At 43.3% G+C, this 19713-nt stretch overlaps 1 protein-coding gene and 1 long non-coding RNA gene across 7 annotated transcripts in view; both read left to right on the plus strand.

The window, feature by feature from the left end:
- The window catches only part of LOC133246134 (uncharacterized), a 61675-nt gene extending 45445 nt beyond the window's left edge, over window positions 1-16230 (plus strand). Inside the window, exon 2 of the long non-coding RNA XR_009735928.1 lies at window positions 1138-16230. This is a non-coding gene — a long non-coding RNA (uncharacterized LOC133246134). The remainder of the gene's footprint in view (window positions 1-1137) is intronic.
- The window catches only part of ELMO1 (engulfment and cell motility 1), a 584006-nt gene that overhangs the window by 489554 nt on the left and 74739 nt on the right, over window positions 1-19713 (plus strand). The gene's annotated exons all lie outside the window — the stretch shown is intronic.

Here is a 19713-nt window from a genome sequence, read left to right on the forward strand (position 1 = left end):
TTTGTTTTAGCCACTTTTTCCCCTAGCCTTCTAAATCATGCAGCTGAGAGCATTTTTTTTCACACCCACATTTCATCAGTGTATATAATATGCAACCAAATTGCATAATTACACTAACAAGCATAACTGGCAGAAACACTAACAAGTGTAATTGGCAGACCCTAAAATCTCACTCCACAACTGGTAGAAGCAGAAGCACAGAGCTGTGCCACGTGTGTGCTGTCGTGTCCGACTCATTGCGACCCTGTGGACTATAGCCCACCAGACTTCTCTGGCTATGGAATTTTCCAGGCAAGAATACTGGAGTGGGTTGCCATTTCTTTCTCCAGGAAATCTTCCTGACCAGAAATCGAACCCGTGTCTCCTGTGTCTCCTGCATTGCAGGCGAATTCTTTACCACTGAGCTACTGGGGAAGCCCAAAGCACAGAGGCATAACAGCAATTAGGCGATTAGCTTGTAGTGGGGAATGGCTACCCACTCCCTTATTCTTGCCTGGTGAGAATTCCATGGACAGAGAAGCCAGGTGGGCTACAGTCCATGGAGTTGCAAAGAGTCGGACATGACTGAGCGACTAACAGTTTCACTTTTTTTCATCATCTTGAGCATCAGTCAGTATATTAACAGAAAGGAAGGAGAGCATTTCTTAATATGGCAAGTCAGTTACTCGGCAATCATTTACCAGAACTCCTATTGTACTTCTAAATATAGCCATAAGCACCCATTATTTGCATGACCTAGAAGAGTGTTTCTCAGCCTAAGTGCTATGGAACCCAGATGATTTTATTGGGGTCACTCAGGGGTCATTATAAAGAGTTGGCAGCAGGTCTGAATCTCCCCAGCTTTCTTCAGCTGTAGGAGCTGCGCTTTTATCTAAGTTATACATCTGACTGCTGCATCTAATTCCATTTTTAAAGAAAAGACTTAGGGAATGATTGTATCTCTAAATAAGGGCCACTGGGATGCTTTTAGGGAGAACATTTTAGAGTTTTAGCTACCTGGCACACATTGCTGTAGAGAGAGGACACCTGATAACATTTTAAAGTTCTTTTTAAAAAAGAGATGATTTTAAATGCTTGCTTTCCACCTGGTTTCTTTCTATTACATGTTTCTGATTAGGCACTATATCCATTTCCTAGAACTGCCATAAGAAAGCACAACAAACAAGGTGGCTTGAAACAGTGGAAATTGACTGTCTCACAGTTCTGGACCCTGGAAGTCCAAAAGCAAGGTGTCAGCAGGCCCACGCTCCTCCTGGAACCAGTACGGGAATCCTTCCTTTGCTCTTTCTAGCCTCTGGTGGTTCGATGGTGTCCTTGGAGTCCCTGGCTTGCAGCTGCGTGATCTCAATCTCTGCCCTCGTCATCGTATGACATTTTCCTGTGTGTCTGTGTCTTCACGTTGCTACTTACTCACAAGAAAACCAATTATACTGAACTAGGGGTCCGCCCTACTCTGTGTGACCTCATCTTACCTAATTACGTCTGTAATGACCCTCTTTCCACATAGGGCCACATTCTGAGGTACTGGCATCAGGATTTTGGTTTATATTTGGGGGGAACACAATTCAATCCATAATATTTTTCTCCCTGTCCTCAGCACCCTCAATTCCTAGATACCAGTAGTGAACAAAACAAAGCCTCTCAACATTTATAAGGCCACTGATGTCCCTGTGCTTGAATAAAACCAAAATAAGTCTTCTGGGAGAATCCCTTAATCTAGGTAAGGCAGTGCAGCCAGGAAAGACACTACAGCAAAAAGAACTAGCATGTTTTAAATGCAAACCCTGCACTTAGTCTTACACCAAGCACAGGACATCTCATTTTTATTTATCTTCTGCCAAATTCTTATAGGTATTTATTATTTTATATATTTTAATTTTCAAGTAACAGAAAATTTGCGGTTATTAATTATCTTTAACAAGAAGAAAATGTATTGGCTCACATAATTGAAAGCTAGAAATGGAGACTGAATTCAGAGCTGACTCAGTCCAGGGTGGCTGCAGCTCTGGATTCCCTGGACTCCAGTTTTGCGATTCCCCGGGTTCTGCCCGTATCTGTGTGGCAGCTTTAGTGCTGGACATTGCACACCACAACATCCCATGAGACATGGGTCATTTAAGAATATGATACCAGAAGGAGTGAGAATATTTGTGGAAGCACCCAGCCAAAGCTCTGCTTGTCTCCTTGGCTAGAATTTGAATACACACCTGTTCCAAACCAAATAGTGTTAAAAAGCGTGGGGAGGAGCTCAGACCAATCAGACTGGCACCTGCAGTCAGGGTGACTGGGTTAGCGTTAACGTTAACTCAGGCTCAAGGACTGCCCAGAGGATAGGTGGATATCTGAATAAAATGAGGCTTCTCTTAGGAAGGAAAAGGGGGCAATGACTATATAAGTTACCACTAACGTCCACCTCAGCAAGACAGGTGTACAGATAAAATAACAGAGATTTAAAGAGGTTAATTACTTCTTTCCAAAATGACATAGCCTGTGAGTATTAGACTAACGTTCAACACCAAATGTCTCTGGCTTTCTCATGTAGCAGGTACCACTTCCCTTACTGGAGTGGCTGAGCTCTTTGTGTGCTTTTTGGACTAGTTACGTAGTCTCAGCTTCTTAGAAACTTGGTCTCCACACCCTTGATTGTGCACCTTCTTCTAAGGGTGCCAAGAGCCTCACGTGATGTGCTTCTGTGAATGAATAAGGCTGTTGAGGTGTTGAGTGTCGAGAGAAAATTCTAGGAGGCCTTGGGCTAGGAGAATGGATTTCCCACCTGAATGAAAAAGTGAAAGTGCAAGTCACTCAGTCGTGTCCAACTCTTTGCGACCCCATGGACTTAACAGTCCATGGAATTCTCCCGGCCAGAATACTGGGTATTCAGAATACTGGGTAGCCTTTCCCTTCTCCAGGGGATTTTCCCAACCCAGGAATCGAACCCAGGTCTCTTGCATTGCAGGTAGATTCTTTACCAGCTGAGGCACAAGGGAAGCCCAAGAATACTCGAGTGGGTAGCCTATCCCTTCTCCAGGGGATCTTCCCAACTCAGGAATCGAACCATGGTCTCCTGCATTGCAGGCAGAGTCTTTACCAGCTGAGCTATTAGGGAATCCCCTCACCTGAATGCTGCTGCTGCTAAGTCGCTTCAGTCGTGTCCGACTCTGTGCGACCCTATAGACGGCAGACCACCAGGCTCCCCCATCCCTGGGATTCTCCAGGCAAGAACACTGGAGTGGGTTGCCATTTCCTTCTCCAATGCATGAAAGTGAAAAGTGAAAGTGAAGTTGCTCAGTCGTGTCTGACTCTTAGCGACCCCGTGGACTGCAGCCTACCAGGCTCCTCCGCCCATGGGATTTTTCCAGGCAAAAGTACTGGAGTGGGTTGCCATTGCCTTCTCCCCTCACCTGAATAGACAGCCTTAATAAAACCACTGGATTGTTGGCTTCCTTTTTGTGCTTTAATGCACTCTGAGCAAGATAGCAGGTAGGCTGACTCCCCAAGTAAGAATGGAGATGGTGGAGTTGTACCTTCCAACTTTGCAGTCAGACCAGTTAGGTATCAGATTCTTTTTTGGGAGAGACAAGGTAATACCTTTATAACCTCTCAAGAGACAACTTGCAGTGAGGGAGACTGTGGTGGTGTCTATTAGTTGAGCAGAAACAATTAATGTCCAAGATGGAAGAACTGAAACTTCCCTCCATGCCCAGCATCTCACTCAAGTGATGGGAAATGAGGAGTGAGTTTCCTCAGGCTCAGACCTTGGGGACAGCCTGGGTATTTGTCTCTAACCCTTAGTTGAACTACTTCTGTGAATTTCCTTTAGCATTTCTCTGGCCCTTGGCTATTTTAAGTATTTTTTCTAGCGATACCAGTGGAGCATTACAAAATCCAAAAGTTTTTCAAGGACATTTCCTCTTGTGAGCATCTGTATTGTCAAGGAAAAAAATTGTTTTGCCCATTATTAACCTTCATGCTAATTGTTTCTTTTTTCATCTCCTAATCATCAAAAGCACATGTTTTCATTTCCATTTCAATCATTTCAATTACTTGCATCCAAAGCAGAAATAATCCCAAATGTTATTAACGTTTATAATGCCCCAAAGTAAACAGTTCTTAGCCTTACCAAGCCATGCCTGAAGGTTCTCTTTTCCCTTGGAAGGCACTCCCAGCAGGTTTGGCTTCACAGGTGTGTTTAGGGAGTGGAAAATAGTGCAAGTGCTGTAAAGCTCGTGCCCTTCTCTTCCTGAAGAGTTTCCAAAGCAAGGGCAGATGTTGTCCACTCCTCAGACCTCTCTGGCTCCCGAGCCAATTGGGAAAGTATTTCATCGTCTTTGATCCCGCTGTCCCCGGGTGGTGAAGAGCTGACTTAAATGTGCATATAATAAACCTGGTTTACAGGATGCCAGGAATATGACTTGTCACCTGAAAGTGAAAGTGAAATCGCTCAGTCTTGTCCGACTCTTTGCGACCCAGTGGACTATATAGCCTACCAGGCTCCTCCATCCATAGGATTCTCCAGGCAAGAATACTGGAGTGGGTTGCCATTTCCTTCTCTAGGGTCTTCACAACCCAGGGATCGAACCCAGGTCTCCTACATTGGAGGCAGAAGCTTTAACCTCTGAGTCACCTGAGTTGTCCCCAGTTCTCTACATCTTTGCTCCTTGTCATATTGTCCCAATCTCTATGAGACCTTACTTTCTCTTCCTGTTGCTGCAAATATCCTCTAAGAGTAAGACCTGTTCTCAACGCTTGACTTCACTCCCATGGGGCTCTCTCCAGTAACGAATGTACCAGGAAAGCTGAATTAGCAAATTTCAAACATTTCCACAGTCAAAACTTTTCTAATAAAGAAAGAGAGAGAGAGAGAGAAATAAAGAAGGAGGGGAGGAGGTAGATGTCTAAGGGAAAACTTTTAAAAGCAGAGCTATTTTCACTTAAATAATACCCTAACCCCCGGTTCTCTGAGGTGAATCCCTCCATCTCTCTTGAACACAGTGTAAAAATCACAGACCTGAAACCATGAGCCCTCTGGTGTGGCTGGGACTCAGCTGCCCCTGCCTCCCTACATTCTGTTCTCCAGCCCCTGCCTTCCCTGCCTAGTAGTTAGACTCCAAACTCCCCAGGTTGTACATGTGTCTGGAAGGTTCCTATGGAATTGCCCTTATTCTCACAGAGGTGGAGCCCTTGAGCGCATGTGAGTGTTACCCTCATCTATTGCCTCATTCTGGAGCTGTCTCCTTCCAAGGGCTTGTATTGGTCATGCACCTCTCAGTGTAGCTTGCTGGAGCACAGAAGTATTTCCCAGGGAGCTTTCAAGGTATGTGTGGATAGACAAGCATGGGTCACTGTTGTTCCTACAATTGTGATTTCAACTAACTTCTCACCTTAGAGGATTGGTGGGAGCTACAGTTCATCCTCTCACATCCAAGTTCCAAGAGAAAAGCATAGACTTAGAGTCCTTCCTGTTCTTAAAGGAGAAAGTGACCTGGTCTTCCTGGAAGAAAGTGAGTAGTCATTCCTATCTGGGGTGTCTTGAGCCAAGCAGATTAGTGTCCTTGCAAATATCACAGTTTCAGTCTGTTCCCAGAAAATTTTCACTATGGAAAGTCTGTGACATTGTAAATAGTTATATCTAAGCGAGCTTGGAGTACAGACATTCCCAGCCTGCCACCTGGACTTGTAAAGTCTTCTTCAAGCAGAGTGAGTGGCATAAAAGGTCCTTTTCAGGCCCACACACTCTTTGAGACCAGGGTTGTGCTGCATGCTCTGTTGCTTCAGTCGTGTCTGACTCCTTGCCACCCCATGGACTGTAGCCGGCCAGGCTCCTCTGTCCATGGAATTCTCCAGGCAAGTATACTGGAGTGAGTTGACATGCCCTCCCCAGGGGGATCTTCCTGACCCAGGGATCAAACCCGCATCTCCCCCTGCATTGCGGGAGGATTCTTTACCACCGGGCCCTCAGGGAAGCCCGTCCCCTTCCATACATGAACCTGAAAGTGACAAAAGGGTATTAGGCACATTTCTCTCTTTAAGCACTTTTTACCCAATCCTTGAACTGATGTTCATTTGTCTCCCCATTAACCAGAGATCTCCTTGAGGAAGGAAAGAAGGAAACTGATACTGACTATGAAGGATGTTGAGCCAGGAACTGTATGGGAGCCCTCTCTTGTGTGTGGACAGGGACCATGTTTTATTAAACTGGGTCTAAATAACGCCTTGCCTGCCTCTTAACTTACCCACAAAAATGTTTTATGAATGAATGAATAAGGTTTACCCTCTAAAGAGCAGGTCATGTTACATCTCAGCATGTGTTTACCACCTGGGCCTGTACAGCTTTTTGTGTTTAGTATCTGGTTACCTGAAATAATACCTTATATCATACAGAACTTTCTGATTTTTATGCATATCTTTAAAGAGAGCCACAAACACACAAAAGTTCCTAGCATATAATATTAGACCAGTTACTAATTGATACATACAGATGGTCATTAAATGAATTCTGTAAAATAGGTAATAGCATCCTCCTTTTTCAGGGAGGCTATTGTATGTGTGCCCAAGGTCCCAGCTCACATTTTGGATTTGTGTTCAGGTTACATATGCGGAGGATCTGCTATGAGCTGGATGTGCCATTAGGTGCTGTCCATGTGTTTATAATTTACTCCTGCAACAACTCTACAGAGTCTTTATTAGTGTTGTGATTAACTGGGGCCTTAGGAAGATAAATAGGTCTTATTTAAGGTCACGAGTTCATACTAACAGGCCCATCTCAAATGGTGCTTCTTACAGCTCACACAGCTAGTACTAGTCCTAGGACATGGACTCTTTGGGATGAATCCCCCAAAGCTGCCTTACCTGTTCTAAAGAAAGCATTTTTCTTTTCAAACGTACATCTGTCTTTCTCACTGTAAAATGATTCTCACTAGAGTGTTGGTGGCCAGAGATTCCACATTATTCAAACTCAATGTTAAGAATAAAGGCATCAACTATCAAATCGATGTTAATGAACCAAGTGCTCTTGGAAAACCAGAAACTCATTTTCATTCTAACCCTTTCCACTGATTAATAATATTATGGAGAAGGAAGCAGAGAGAAAGAAACTGAAAGTGCCCATACACTCATCTCACAGGTGAGCCTGTTTGAAAGTGTCCACTGAATTTGTCTGTGTGCCCTCCTTGTGCAGAAGAAAGGAAGCATGCCCTTCCCACCGTGGAGAACAAGCTTGGTTTTTTTTGCCACTTGCCTGATTGGAAAGCAGCAGAAATGACAAATATGATGTGATTTGGATGATGGACTTTTCTCAGTGAAAGTTTATTTTAAAAAATCAGTGAGATGTGTCTAAAAACACAGCATTAAAATGTGATGTACCTGAGCATATTCTGTAGAAGATGATTTTACCCTGTTTTAGTGGACATTTCAATTAGGGCTTACTCTTATGGGGAACAGTGCTGTGGAACACAGGAGGAAGTAACGAAGCTCGGCATGTGGCTTGGGAGGCTTCCTGCTAAATGCAACTCAGCAAATTAAAAGCATAAGTAATTTTAATGACAGCATAAGAGAAACAAACCTTCAAAGGTTAGGAAATTTAAAATAGCTTTAACTTGAGGGAATTGCAGGGAGGTAGGCTTTTAACTCTTTTCATCTTAAAAAGGCACATCCTAAAATATGCCAAGTATAGGCATGTGGAATAAAATTCACTGAATTTGGAAGCAAAATATAGTTTTTGAATTTCATGACATTGACCTGCTATTGATATTGTTAACAAAATTGCCTTGGGCCCCAAATAGCCCTCTTACAATTTCTAGACACATCTGGGGCCATGGCTTCTCCCTGGTCAATGTCAGCTAGCCCATGAGCTGGGAAATCACATATACTATGGTACTTAGTTCAATTGCAAGAGATACAGAGTGAGAGGGAGTAAGCTCATGGCTGCTCAGTGACTAGATGTGCTTCCTACCACTTTTCACTGTGGGTTGACCAGTTCTTTTCACAGCACGATGCTACCTAATGAGCAACAGAATCCCCAAACATCATTTAGGCCCTTGTGGAGGTGTATTATTTCATTAGGCCACTCGGATCTCATTGAGCAACAGGCTATTCATTTTCTCAATTGTTCCCAAAGGGGTGTGCAAAGCTGGTGAACCTCCTTACTTACACTTTGGGAGTTGATCATTGACCAGATAAGCACTGGCCCATATCCAGGCAACTCATGTAGCAGTGGTGTGTTTCAAGTGCATTTGGAAACCAGTAAGATGGATTTGGCTACCATAGATTTTAATACTTAACATTTCAATATACCTTTGCCAGCTACTTTTATATTGTTCTGCTATAGTGATTTTAAGTCATACCCTCTTTTAAATTCATCAGCTGGTTGAACCATTCATTATTCATCCATTCAACAAATGGTGACTGGGTGGCAACCCATTTAGAGCTGGACCACACTGAGCCTGCAGCTGGAGGACTTTAAGATGCTTCAGTTCAGTTCAGTCACTCAGTCGTGTCCAACTCTTTGCGACCCCATGAATCGCAGCACGCCAGGCCTCCCTGTCCATCATCAACTCCCAGAGTTCACTCAGATTCACGCCCATTGAGTCAGTCATGCCATCCAGCCTTCTCATCCTCCGTCATCCCCTTCTCCTCCTGCCCCCAGTCCCTCCCAGCATCAGAGTCTTTTCCAATAAGTCAACTCTTCGCATGAGGTGGCCAAAGTACTGGAGTTTCAGCTTTAGCATCATTCCCTCCAAAGAAATCCCAGGGCTGATCTCCTTCACAATGGACTGGTTGGATCTCCTTGCAGTCCAAGGGACTCTCAAGAGTCTTCTCCAACACCACAGTTCAAAAGCATCAATTCTTCGGCACTCAGCCTTCTTCACAGTCCAACTCTCACATCCATACATGACCACAGGAAAAACCATAGCCTTGACTAGACGGACCTTTGTTGGCAAAGTAATGTCTCTGCTTTTAAATATGCTATCCAGGTTGGTCATAACTTTCCTTCCAAGGAGTAAGCGTCTTTTAATTTCATGGCTGCAGTCACCATCTGCAGTGATTTTGGAGCCCCCCAAAATAAAGTCTGACACTGTTTCCACTGTTTCCCCATCTATTTCCCATGAAATGGTGGGACTGGATGCCATGATCTTTGTTTTCTGAATGTTGAGCTTTAAGCCAACTTTTTCACTCTCCACTTTCACTTTCATCAAGAGGCTTTTTAGTTCCTCTTCACTTTCTGCCATAAGGGTGGTGTGCTTAGTAAAGGTTTAAAAAGTGATGCTGAGAGTCGTTGTATATTTGCCCAGTAAGGAATAGTTACGTGATAATTTTAACTCCAACCTGGAGTGAGGAATTTTCTAACACTTTGAAATGTATTTACCCTCTTTCAGAAAACTGATTTGGGAGGCAGGAGGTTCACCAGAAGTGATCCTAGGGGTTAAGAGGAGATGGCATCACCTACTCTCCCATTCATATTGCAGGGGAAGGCAAAGCTCAGCAATATGGCTGGCTTTTGACATTGGAAGTGAGTCTACAGCCCAGTCTGCAACTGCCCACACTGAGGTCAGTCCTCAAAGGCAGCTATAGGGTGTACAGGCTTTGATGTGCTATGCATCTTTTGTTTGATTCTCATTTTGCTACTTACTAGCCATGTGACCTTGAGTAAAGCTCTTAAACTCTCTCAATTATCGTTTCTTGATAATGTGAAGTTGAGAACATCGTTACTAGGGCAGGTGCATTGTTTAACTCAATAGCTAGCCAGAGAAGACATCCCATGAGTGCTGGTTTTCAGTGGCTGGTGTGGCTATGCGGCCATTACTGTCTGTCACTCCTGTGCTTCTAGTCCTTTGTCCACATTTGTACAGGCACACAAGTTCACACACATGCTGAGCAGCTCTATATGTGTCAGATGTATAGAATGCACACTTTGGTACATTCTTGCCATTCAGAAAAGCTCTCTTTCACATTCAGTCTAGTAGGAAAAAGCTCTTCAGTAAGGGTCATCTGATTCCCTGGTGGTCTGATTCCAATTGGCCCAATGGGTGGGATGATTGATTGCATTTTTAGACCATAGTTGGTATTTATGGCGAGGACTTGGAATAGACATGGAGGATGGTTGGCTGACTCTGGAGGCAAGTGTTATTAACCAGGTAGTGGGAACCAAGCAGGGCCTGAAATAGATGTCGATATTATCTTTTGGTTGCAGGGTGTCACTACCCTGCTGCTTTTCTCGTCACTGCTTCCTGGATCAGGGTTTTTTAAAAAGATGGCAAAACACATCGCTTTTATCAAAGACTCAACTTTTCAAGTATAGAATGCTGTTTATGTATCACTAATGCTGTTGGACTTGCCTTATGCACCTGATTTATACAGATCGTTCCTTTTGACTGGTTACACTGAATGATTTGCTTAAAGTCCTATTGATTGGATGGAGAGGGTAAGCATTACTGTCAAAGCCCTGGAGTTTGCAGGGTAGAAGGTAGGAGGAGATTCAGAATGTCTTAAAATAATCCTATTCTTGGATAGAAGTGCGGGTGGCAAGAGACAGTCAGCTTTCTGTTTTCTGGGGCAGAGGAAAGATACATTTATGAATGCCGGAGTTAATCTTAAAGCCTCACTTGAACCAAGGAGCTTATCTTCTTGGTTAACAAGTGGCAAAAAATGAAACTTCTGAATATTCTTTCCCTCATTTGCCTTTTAAGATTATCAGGGACTTACCAATACCCAAAGAAAATGATAAAGCATGAAGAGATGAAGTTTGGATTTCTGAATAATCAGAATTTGATATGATTTATTCCGGTTGAATTTAAGTCTGGTTTCCCAGAAGAATTGAGAGACCAATCACCTATTTTCTGAATTTGAACCCCCAAATCTCTCCCCCTTGAGCTACTATTACAGTAGCTGAAATGACAGTCCTAAGAAGTAACCAATTCCTTTAAATATGTAAATAGCCTGTGGGCCTCTAGCAATCATTCATACTCTAGTATGGACTAGTTCCTTCAAATTTGATTTCTAGAGTTGTACTCATTGGATGGAAAGAACAGGCATGTATTTTGCAAAAAAATAAATAAATAAAATGGTTTGGTACGGTCTCCCAAAAGTAGAACTGGATGTGATACCACAATGGGTAGTTTTGTCTAGCTGTGTACTGTAAGCTTCCAAATCTGCTCTTCCAGCTTTGAGCTTTGTGTAATCCCCATCATCGATAAGATGTAGTAGACTGCAGGTAAAAGAGAAGCGGTACACCCAGCTGCACTGGGGGATGACAGGGTGCTTATAAATGCAGGCTTCGTCCATTCACTGTGTGTTTACTGCTTGGTGTCCAGTATTGTGTTTGGGTGTTCTGCTCCTGGGAGCAAGGAAAGGCAGCTGTAGCCTGAAATGTGACTTGTTCTTATAAATGTCCTTATGTTTTCAGAAATAAATCTGATCTGTATACTACTCTCTGCAGCTTTAAAATAGGATTGTGTCAACATTTATAAATGATCAGGGTATAAGTTTACTTTATCACCTTGCTGCTCTTAATCTAGTTTACTAAGGTAAATTTGCTCTGTAAAAGAGGAAGGGAGGGCAAGCACTGTCCTATGGAAAAGAATGTTAGAACCCAATTAAGGTATTTTCTAAAATTATGGACCTCAAGAAGCTATCATTGATCTGTGCCTTCTTTGGTTGCTTACACATTAACTAGATCTTCATTAAGAACTGTTCAAAATACATGTAATAATATATAATATGTACTTCTTAGAGTTAGATAATATGTTTCCATAAAAATGACCAATATTTATAAAGAAACTTCCTTAAGTGTTTACCATAGGTCACATAAGCCCGTCTTGCCCTGTGTAACAGCCTGTGATCTCTCCACCTTGTGGGCTTCCCAAGTGGCACAGTGGTGAAGAATCCGCCTGCCAGTGCAGGAGATGCAGGACACACGGGCTTGATCCCTGGGTGGGGAGGATGTCTTGGAGGAGGGAATGGCAACCCACTCCAATATTCTTGCCTGGAGAATCCCATGGACAGAGGAGCCTGGCAGGCTACAGACCATGGGGTCACAAAGGAATAGGATACATTCCTACCTGACGTATATCCATGCAATGTGCCCATAGATCAGAGTTCATCCTTCTTAGAGCTCAGAAACCACCTGGAAACTCCCAGATTACTCTTGTCTATTAGCATTTACAGCTGGTGATTTGAAATGTCTGAGTAAATCTTACTAGTTGTGGGTCCTTCTCACAAGTGAAGATGGAAATTGATTTTTAAAAAAACAACAGCAGCCACTGCCCCAGATGTGAGACTTGGAGCCATAGTCCAAGGAATGGCCTGTAGTCTTTATTCTCTCCCATTGGCTGGGACATGGGTGTAGTTTGCCACAGACGGCGAGGGCATTGATGTGCTCTTCACCAGTCGTATCTAGCAGGAGTTATCAGATTCTTTAAATTGGAAATGAAAATCCACTCAAAGGGAAAACGAGAGCAGCAATTTCCATTTTGGGAAGGGGAATTGAGAAAGAAAAGGGGAACACAGACACATGAAATGTCTCAATCACTCCTTGGTCCATTCCCAAGTCCTGGTCCCCTCATTTTTTGGTTTGATAGAAAATAGTGCAAGCTTTTACACTTTTCTAAATACTCTGCCAAAAATGGTGAAATCAGTTGGTTAATTAGGATATCTGCACGACTCTTCAGCAGCAAGAGATGTGATAAAGCCATACAGTGGACAGTTAATAATGACTTCTCTCAAGAGAAGGTTATTATAGCTCCCTGCTTGCTGTTAGTGTGAGAATTAGCCTAGGAAGGCTCTGCAACTTTACTAGCACTAATTTAAATAAGGATTCCTGTGTGTGGGATTGTTGCTGAGCAGCAGATTCTAAATTACATCCCATGAAATATGTGTTCGAGATTTTGTAAGCAGGTATAAAAGGAAGAAGTTTTCATAGTCCAACAAGTCTGAGGGAACTCTAGGTTAAGCAAAGAATCTTGAATTTGCCAGTTGTCTACAAATTTGTAATATATTCTTTGTATTTTTCCTTGGCTATTAAGCTTGTTGCCGGAGAGCATCTCTTGAGGCAGGGTAGGCTGGTGGTTAAGGAGTCTGGAGCCAAATAGTCTGGATTCAAATCCCTATCTTGCCACTCATTATCTGTGTGGTCCTAAGCAAGTTGCTCAGTTTCCTCATCTCTAAAACAAGGATCATAATAGGATCTACCTCCTAGGGTTGTTGAAAACTATTAAATGAATTAAACCATATAAAACATTTAGAACTGTGCCTAGTATGTGGTTAGTGCTCTCTAAGGGGCAGTATTGCTGTTATTATAATTTTTCAGACTAAAAGACTGGGTATTTGAGCACCTAGGTGGCTCAGTGGTAAAGAATCTGCCTGCCAATGCAGGAGACACCAGTTCGATCCCTGGGTCGGGAAGATTCCCTGAAGAAGGGAATGGCAACCCACTCCAGTATTCTCACCTGGGAATTCCCATGGACAGAGGAGCCAGGCAGGCTACAGCCCATGGGGTCACAAAGGAATAGGATACAACTTAGTGACTAAACAACGACAGCAGCAGAAAACTGCATAGTCACCAATTTTTTCAGGAATAATTGCTTACTGTTTGCTTCAAAATAAGTTTCTTCCTCCCCAATATGTGTGGAATTAGGTCAAAATTAATTTAAAAGGTAGAAAACACAATGAATTATGGGATTCCATGGCATTAGTTATATAGAAAGCTATAAATTTTGAGTCAAATAGGAATTTGAACATAATAGTTTGGAAACATTGAAGGACAAGCTCTGGGCTTCAGAAAGTACTGTGTGAAATGATAGTACCAATTACCAATGGCAGATCATATGTTTCCTACTTGCCCCTCCATAATGAAACCATGCATGAATACAACCTTCTGTAGAGTAAGAACAAGGTGCCAAGTGCCAAGTACTGGATTTCTCTCCATCCTCTCCTTCTTCACAGTAAGAAGAGAAGGAGGAGATGGGAAGGTTTAATCATGTGAGATTTAAGTGCAATTCTCAGGGAAGCCCAGGAGGAGAAGGGAATGACAGAGGATGAAATGGTTGGATGGCATCACCGATTCAATGGACACAAGTCTGAGCAAACTCTGAGAGATGGTGAAGGACAGGAAAGCCTGGCGTGCTGCAGTCCATGGGGTCGCAGAGTCAGATGCAACTTGGCGACTAGACGACAACAACTGAGTGATGCCCAAAGTTAAAAGGACAAAGATCTGAAATTCTACTGCTAGTTGGAGTGGGTCCTTTCCCCCATGGGACTCTGGGGGCCCAGGCAAAGACTTACCCTAACCCTGCCACACGTGAGACAAGAGGAAAAATCGCCCATTGTGCTCTTCAAAAGCAGGAGTCCCAGGAGACGTGGGCCCTAATCTCGCCACTAAAAAAATGCGTGATCTTGAGCCAGTCACTCCAGGCCCAAGCCTAGTGCTTCTGTAAAACAAAGGGACAGGCCTTAGTCTTAGCCCCGTCCTCCCGTGGGACAGTCTGCCATCGTCCTGACAACAGGGAACTGTACCGAGGCTTACACAGCAGAGCAGAAATGAGGACGGAGTCTTGGTCGGTCACGAATTCCGAGTTCCCTCCCTCCACTTCCTTGCCTTGGGCAGCCGGGATATTCCTTATGTAACTGGGTCAGGAAAAGGAGAGCAGGAAGGTAAAAATACTACCCTGCAGGTGTAGCTGAGCCAGTATTGCACTGGACTCCGGGGATGGAGGAATGAAGATGAAGGGGACTTGCAAGGATATCGGAAGAAGCAGAATGCACGGGAAATCCAGATTGATTCCTCAGGCCCTGAGCCTTCTTCACATATTTGGTCCTCCATGTGGCTGTTGAGTTTAGGGTGGAAAAGAGGCCACAGGGGTGGGGCTAGAAGGGAGAGGCCTCCCTCACCATTGCTCAGTGGCTAATTTTCCAGAGACTGTCATTAAACAAATTTCTGCTATAGCCCGGCAGCCCTCACAGCCCTCATTTGTTAGAAGAAAATTGGGAGGAGGTGATTTATCGGAGGTAATAGGCCGGCCGGACTCTGGATTCTTAATGGCACATGGACCTTTTGCCTTTAAAAAAATTGCTTGTTAGAAAATTCATTTTCCAGCCTGTCTTTGCATTCAGAGTCAGAGGAGTTGGGGCAAAGAGAAAGAAAAGGCGAAAAAGCTTGCTGGGCTTTTGAGCCCAGAATTGGGGTCCAGGAAAATTGAAATGAGTAGGGGGTAAATTAGGGATCAAACGCTAGGGGTTGCATGATGGAGAGGGAGGGAGGCTGGAGATAAGAAAGGATGATTTTCCTGGAAATTTCTGGCCATTACCTGCCAGGAATAGCATCCTTTTATAAATTAAGGTCTTATCTTTTGCAGCAGCAGCATCTAGCCCAGAGAGGGCTGGCGCGGCCCAGCTCAGAGAGGATCCAAGAGCCTGGGAGCTATGTATAGAAGGCAGGGTTGCTCTTCCAGCCTTTGGAAATGTTCAAGCACTGAGAGAGTCACGAAAAAAAAAAATGATCCCTCTGTTTGTTCCTTGAAGTATAAAAATGATTTTATTTTTAGACATTACAGTGTTTTTTTTTTTTAAATCTATTGGCAGTAGTCTTCAGACGCAGCCATGGGAAGTGCAGCCAAGAATGGGTGCAGGGGTTCCTCAGCCTCAGTGCTATTGACATTTGGGATAATCCTTTGTCTTGGGGCTGTCCTCTGCCCTGTGGGTGTGTTGCAGCCTCCCAGGCTCTGCCCACCGGATGCCAGGAGCATGCCCCACCTCCACCTGCGGTGGCCTGACATTACTGAATGGTCCGTGGGGTGGGGGGTGGGCAAAATTATCCCAAGGTGAGACCCCTGCCCAGAAGACACAACCATTCCCATGGCCCCTGCCTTCAGTTTTTCTTAAATGATCAGGTGTCCCCCAGACCACTGGTCTCCCTGGGGCCCACTTTGCATCCACTTCACCCCGTGGGGGCAACATTCCCCCTCCATTCTCGAATTTTGTCCAAGACAAATGCTCTCCCCCCTCCTCTTTCCCCCCACAACATGTAGTAAGTTTAATGCACACTGTTTTTGTCATGAAATATTTGCATTGTATTTACCAAATATATGTTCTTTAAAGAAGTTTGCCAAATGTGTCGCTTTAGTGGGAGAAAACACATTTCCACTCAGTGTTTCCATTTGGTTTTTTTTACCTGTGTGTGCGTGTGTGTGAGTGTGTGTGTGTCTATGTTTTAAGGTAGTGCATAGAGGACATATTGGTTCTAAGATCCCTATGGTTCTATTTTTTGGGGGGAGTTTTTTGTGTGAGAGGGGTTGTTTTTTGTTTGTTTTGGTATTGGAAGAGGTTCTTCTTTGTTTTTGTACTGCTTAGATTCTTTTACCGGAGAAGGCAATGGCACCCCACTCCAGTACTCTTGCCTGGAGAAACCCAGGGACAGCAGAGCCTGGTGGGCTTCCATCCATGGGGTCGCACGGAGTCGGACACAACTGAAGCGACTTAGCAGCAGCAGCAGTAGGTTCTTTTACCCTCGTTTCCACCTGTAAGGTGGTGGAGATTCATACTAAGTGGTCACAGGCTTCCAGCCCATAGACTTGTAAGCTTCTTGCTCCCAGATTTAACATACCTCCAAAGAAGAAAGAAGGACATTTCTCCTAGGAAAGATGAGCTAAACCATGGAGGCAAGACCAGGGCTGTTGGGTAACAGTCTAAATGGTAAATGTTTAATAAAGATTAAACTTAGAATTGGAAGTGAAACCTAGCTGGAATAGGTAGAATTTAGATTAGGGACCATTCCAAAACATAGCTCAGAAGGGCATCTCACTCTTTGTTTAGATGCTTTGGTGGTTCCTGCAGGGGGAATCCAGCTTCCTCGGCCTGGAACAGAAGGCTTGTGTGATTTGCCCACAGAAGCCTCATTGCCAGTCTTTCCACTGGCCAGCTTTCTCACTGTCTGTGTTCCAGCTATACAGAACTATTTTCAGTTTTCCCAATATGCCAGGGTTTTTCATAACTTTGCCAGAAATGTCTCTTCTCTTTTCTCTTCTACCTGGGAAATTCCTACTCATCCTACTTGACCTAATTTGAAAGATCTTATCTTTGGTGCTACTTCCCTGCTTAATAACCTATGGTATTATTATGGTTCTCCTCATGCCATATTATAATTATTTATATTCCTTTCTCAATTTCTAGTAATGAGAACAAAGTGGACATCCCCTGAATGTAATTGAATGAGTTAATGCATGATCCCAGTCCCAAAGATCCCAATGAATTTTTAAAAATTCATTCCCTGAAGTTCTAAATTCCAGAAGGTGCCTTGAAAATTCCAAGATCCCCACCCAACCTCTTGCTCTTTGGAAAGCTTTGCCAATTCTAAGCCCATAGACGAGGTCCTCCACTGCTACAAATTTAGTCAACACAGGGTTTTTGTCATGGTTTCCCTTCTTCTGTCATTTTCAGTTGCCATGGCATTCTTGGAACTGTTTTCTCTAAACTGAAAATAAGTTTCCTCTTTACTTTTACTCTTCTACCTGAGGCTGTAATATTGACATAGAAGCTTATCCTGCAAGATGTGAGTCCAAGTTCAGAAAAAATTTCACTCAGGTTAGTGAACCCATTAGTTCTCAAAGTTGCATTCTATTCTCGAAGTTTGAGTAATCTTCCTTAATGTTCATTAGTTAATTAATTGGCATCTAGGGGATGTAGAAAAGAAAAAGGTATAGTACCACCAGGCTTCCCAGGTGGCGCTAGTGGTAAAGAACCCACCTACTAATGCAGGAGACATAGGAGATGCAGGTTTGATCCCTGGGTTGGGAAGATCCCCTGGACGAGGCAACCCACTCCAGAATGCCTGCCTGGAGAATCCCATGGGTAGAGGAGCCTGGCGAGTTACAGACTATAGGGGTTGCAAAGAGTTGGACACGACTGAAGTGACTTAGCACAAAACACGCATTCTAAGATGGAAGTTTTCATATTTTTCTTTGTCTTCCTTGTTTCCCTTTGCTTTTCCTTCTCTTTCAAGTCATGTTTGGGAAGATTTCTTAATTTTCAAAAGGAAAAGATTCCAGAATCCAAGAATAAAACTAATTAAAATGACAAATTGACCAAAATGAGAAAAATGACAAATAATCCGTAGGCTGAAATTTTCCCAAAAGCCAGGAATAAATAAAATGTCTCTTAAAATGCCTGGTGGAGGAGGCTGATAAAAGAAACTCAATTATCTGTTGTTTCTTCTTCAGTCTATGATATCTGAGTTTAAAAGGGAAAAAGTGAAAAAAAAATTAAGGATATGAAGTAAAATAATAAATAGAAGTTTATGAGCTTCTGTGTAGTTGGAGGTTGAGAGAAAATGTATTCATAGTGAACTAGCTAATGAATCAGTAGATCTTCTTTTAAGAATAGATTGTTCAATTTAACCTCCTCTCTTACGTTAAAGTGTTTCAGCTGGACAGTGGACTTGACTGGACTTGACCACCTACGTCTTATATTTGGAACTTTCAACCATTTTACTGTAAATAGATACCTTACTTTGTTTCCCTGAAATTTGCCTCATTCTTGCCTGGAGAATTCCACGGACAGAGGAGCCTGACAGACTACAGTCCATGGGGCTGCCAAGAGTCAGACACGAATGAGTGACTAACCCTTTTACTTTCATAAGGAAACAGGCAAAAGAATAATTAGCAAAGAGCAAATATAGAGAATGCCAAGTGTTTGATAGAGAGTGAGATGAGTGCCGTAAGAAAGGGAAGGAGGTCTGCACCATGCAAAGAAGTCCTGCCACTCTCTGGAACAACCTCACCTGGGCACTTCCTCATAGTTAAAGCCCAGCAAATGCCCTAGAGTCAACGTGATCCTTCTTCCAAGGACTTTTTCAAGAGACATGCAACTTTGAAAGATAAACGACTACCACAAATATGGCGATTTTTACAGTGAATCTGCTATGGTCCAAATGCTTGTATCTCCACCAAATTAATATGTTGAAACCCAAACCCCATTTGGTATTAGGAAAGGGGCCTTTGGAAGGTGACGCTTAGGTCATGAGGGCTCTGTTCTCATGAATGGCATTAGTGTTCTTATAAAAGAGGGCCCACAGGGATCTCTAGTTTATTCCACCACGTGGGGACACAATGAAAATATGTCAGCCGTGAACCAGGAAAAGAGCCCCCACCCAGCATACTGACACCCTGATCTTAAACTCCTAGCCTCCAGAATTGTGAGAAATAAATTTCTATTGTTGAATATATGCTGCCCAGTACGTGGTATTTTGCTATAACAGTTCCAACAGACTAAAACACAATCTTGTCTGGATCCTTGCTCCACTGAAGAACATTTAGGAACTTTTCTGTGTTGAAAATAAGGTATTTGGGAGAGTTCATTTGATAGTTATTGAATACCTACAATCTACCAATGATTATACTTGACTCTTGAACCAAGTGCAAGAAACAGACCCTCATCAGCTGTCAGGGAGGTCACAGACGAGGTGGAAAGGGAGTAGTAGTAATAATAATAGTAGTAACAGCAAAGAGCTGGTCACGACTTAGCAACTGAACAACTGTTATTATCCCCACTTTACAGTTGAAGTAACTGAGGCCAAGAGAGATTAAGTAACTTGACAAGACCACATAGCTAGTAAGTGGCAGAGCTAAGTTCTAAAGGCAGATCTGGTCCTGTGGTCCAGCTCCTAACTACAAGGTAGCACTGCTTCTCATGGACATGGAAATTGATCATCTAAATATGTTCATAGAG

This window comes from Bos javanicus, chromosome 4 (genome assembly GCF_032452875.1).
Source record: "Bos javanicus breed banteng chromosome 4, ARS-OSU_banteng_1.0, whole genome shotgun sequence".
Lineage (NCBI taxonomy): Eukaryota > Metazoa > Chordata > Mammalia > Artiodactyla > Bovidae > Bos > Bos javanicus.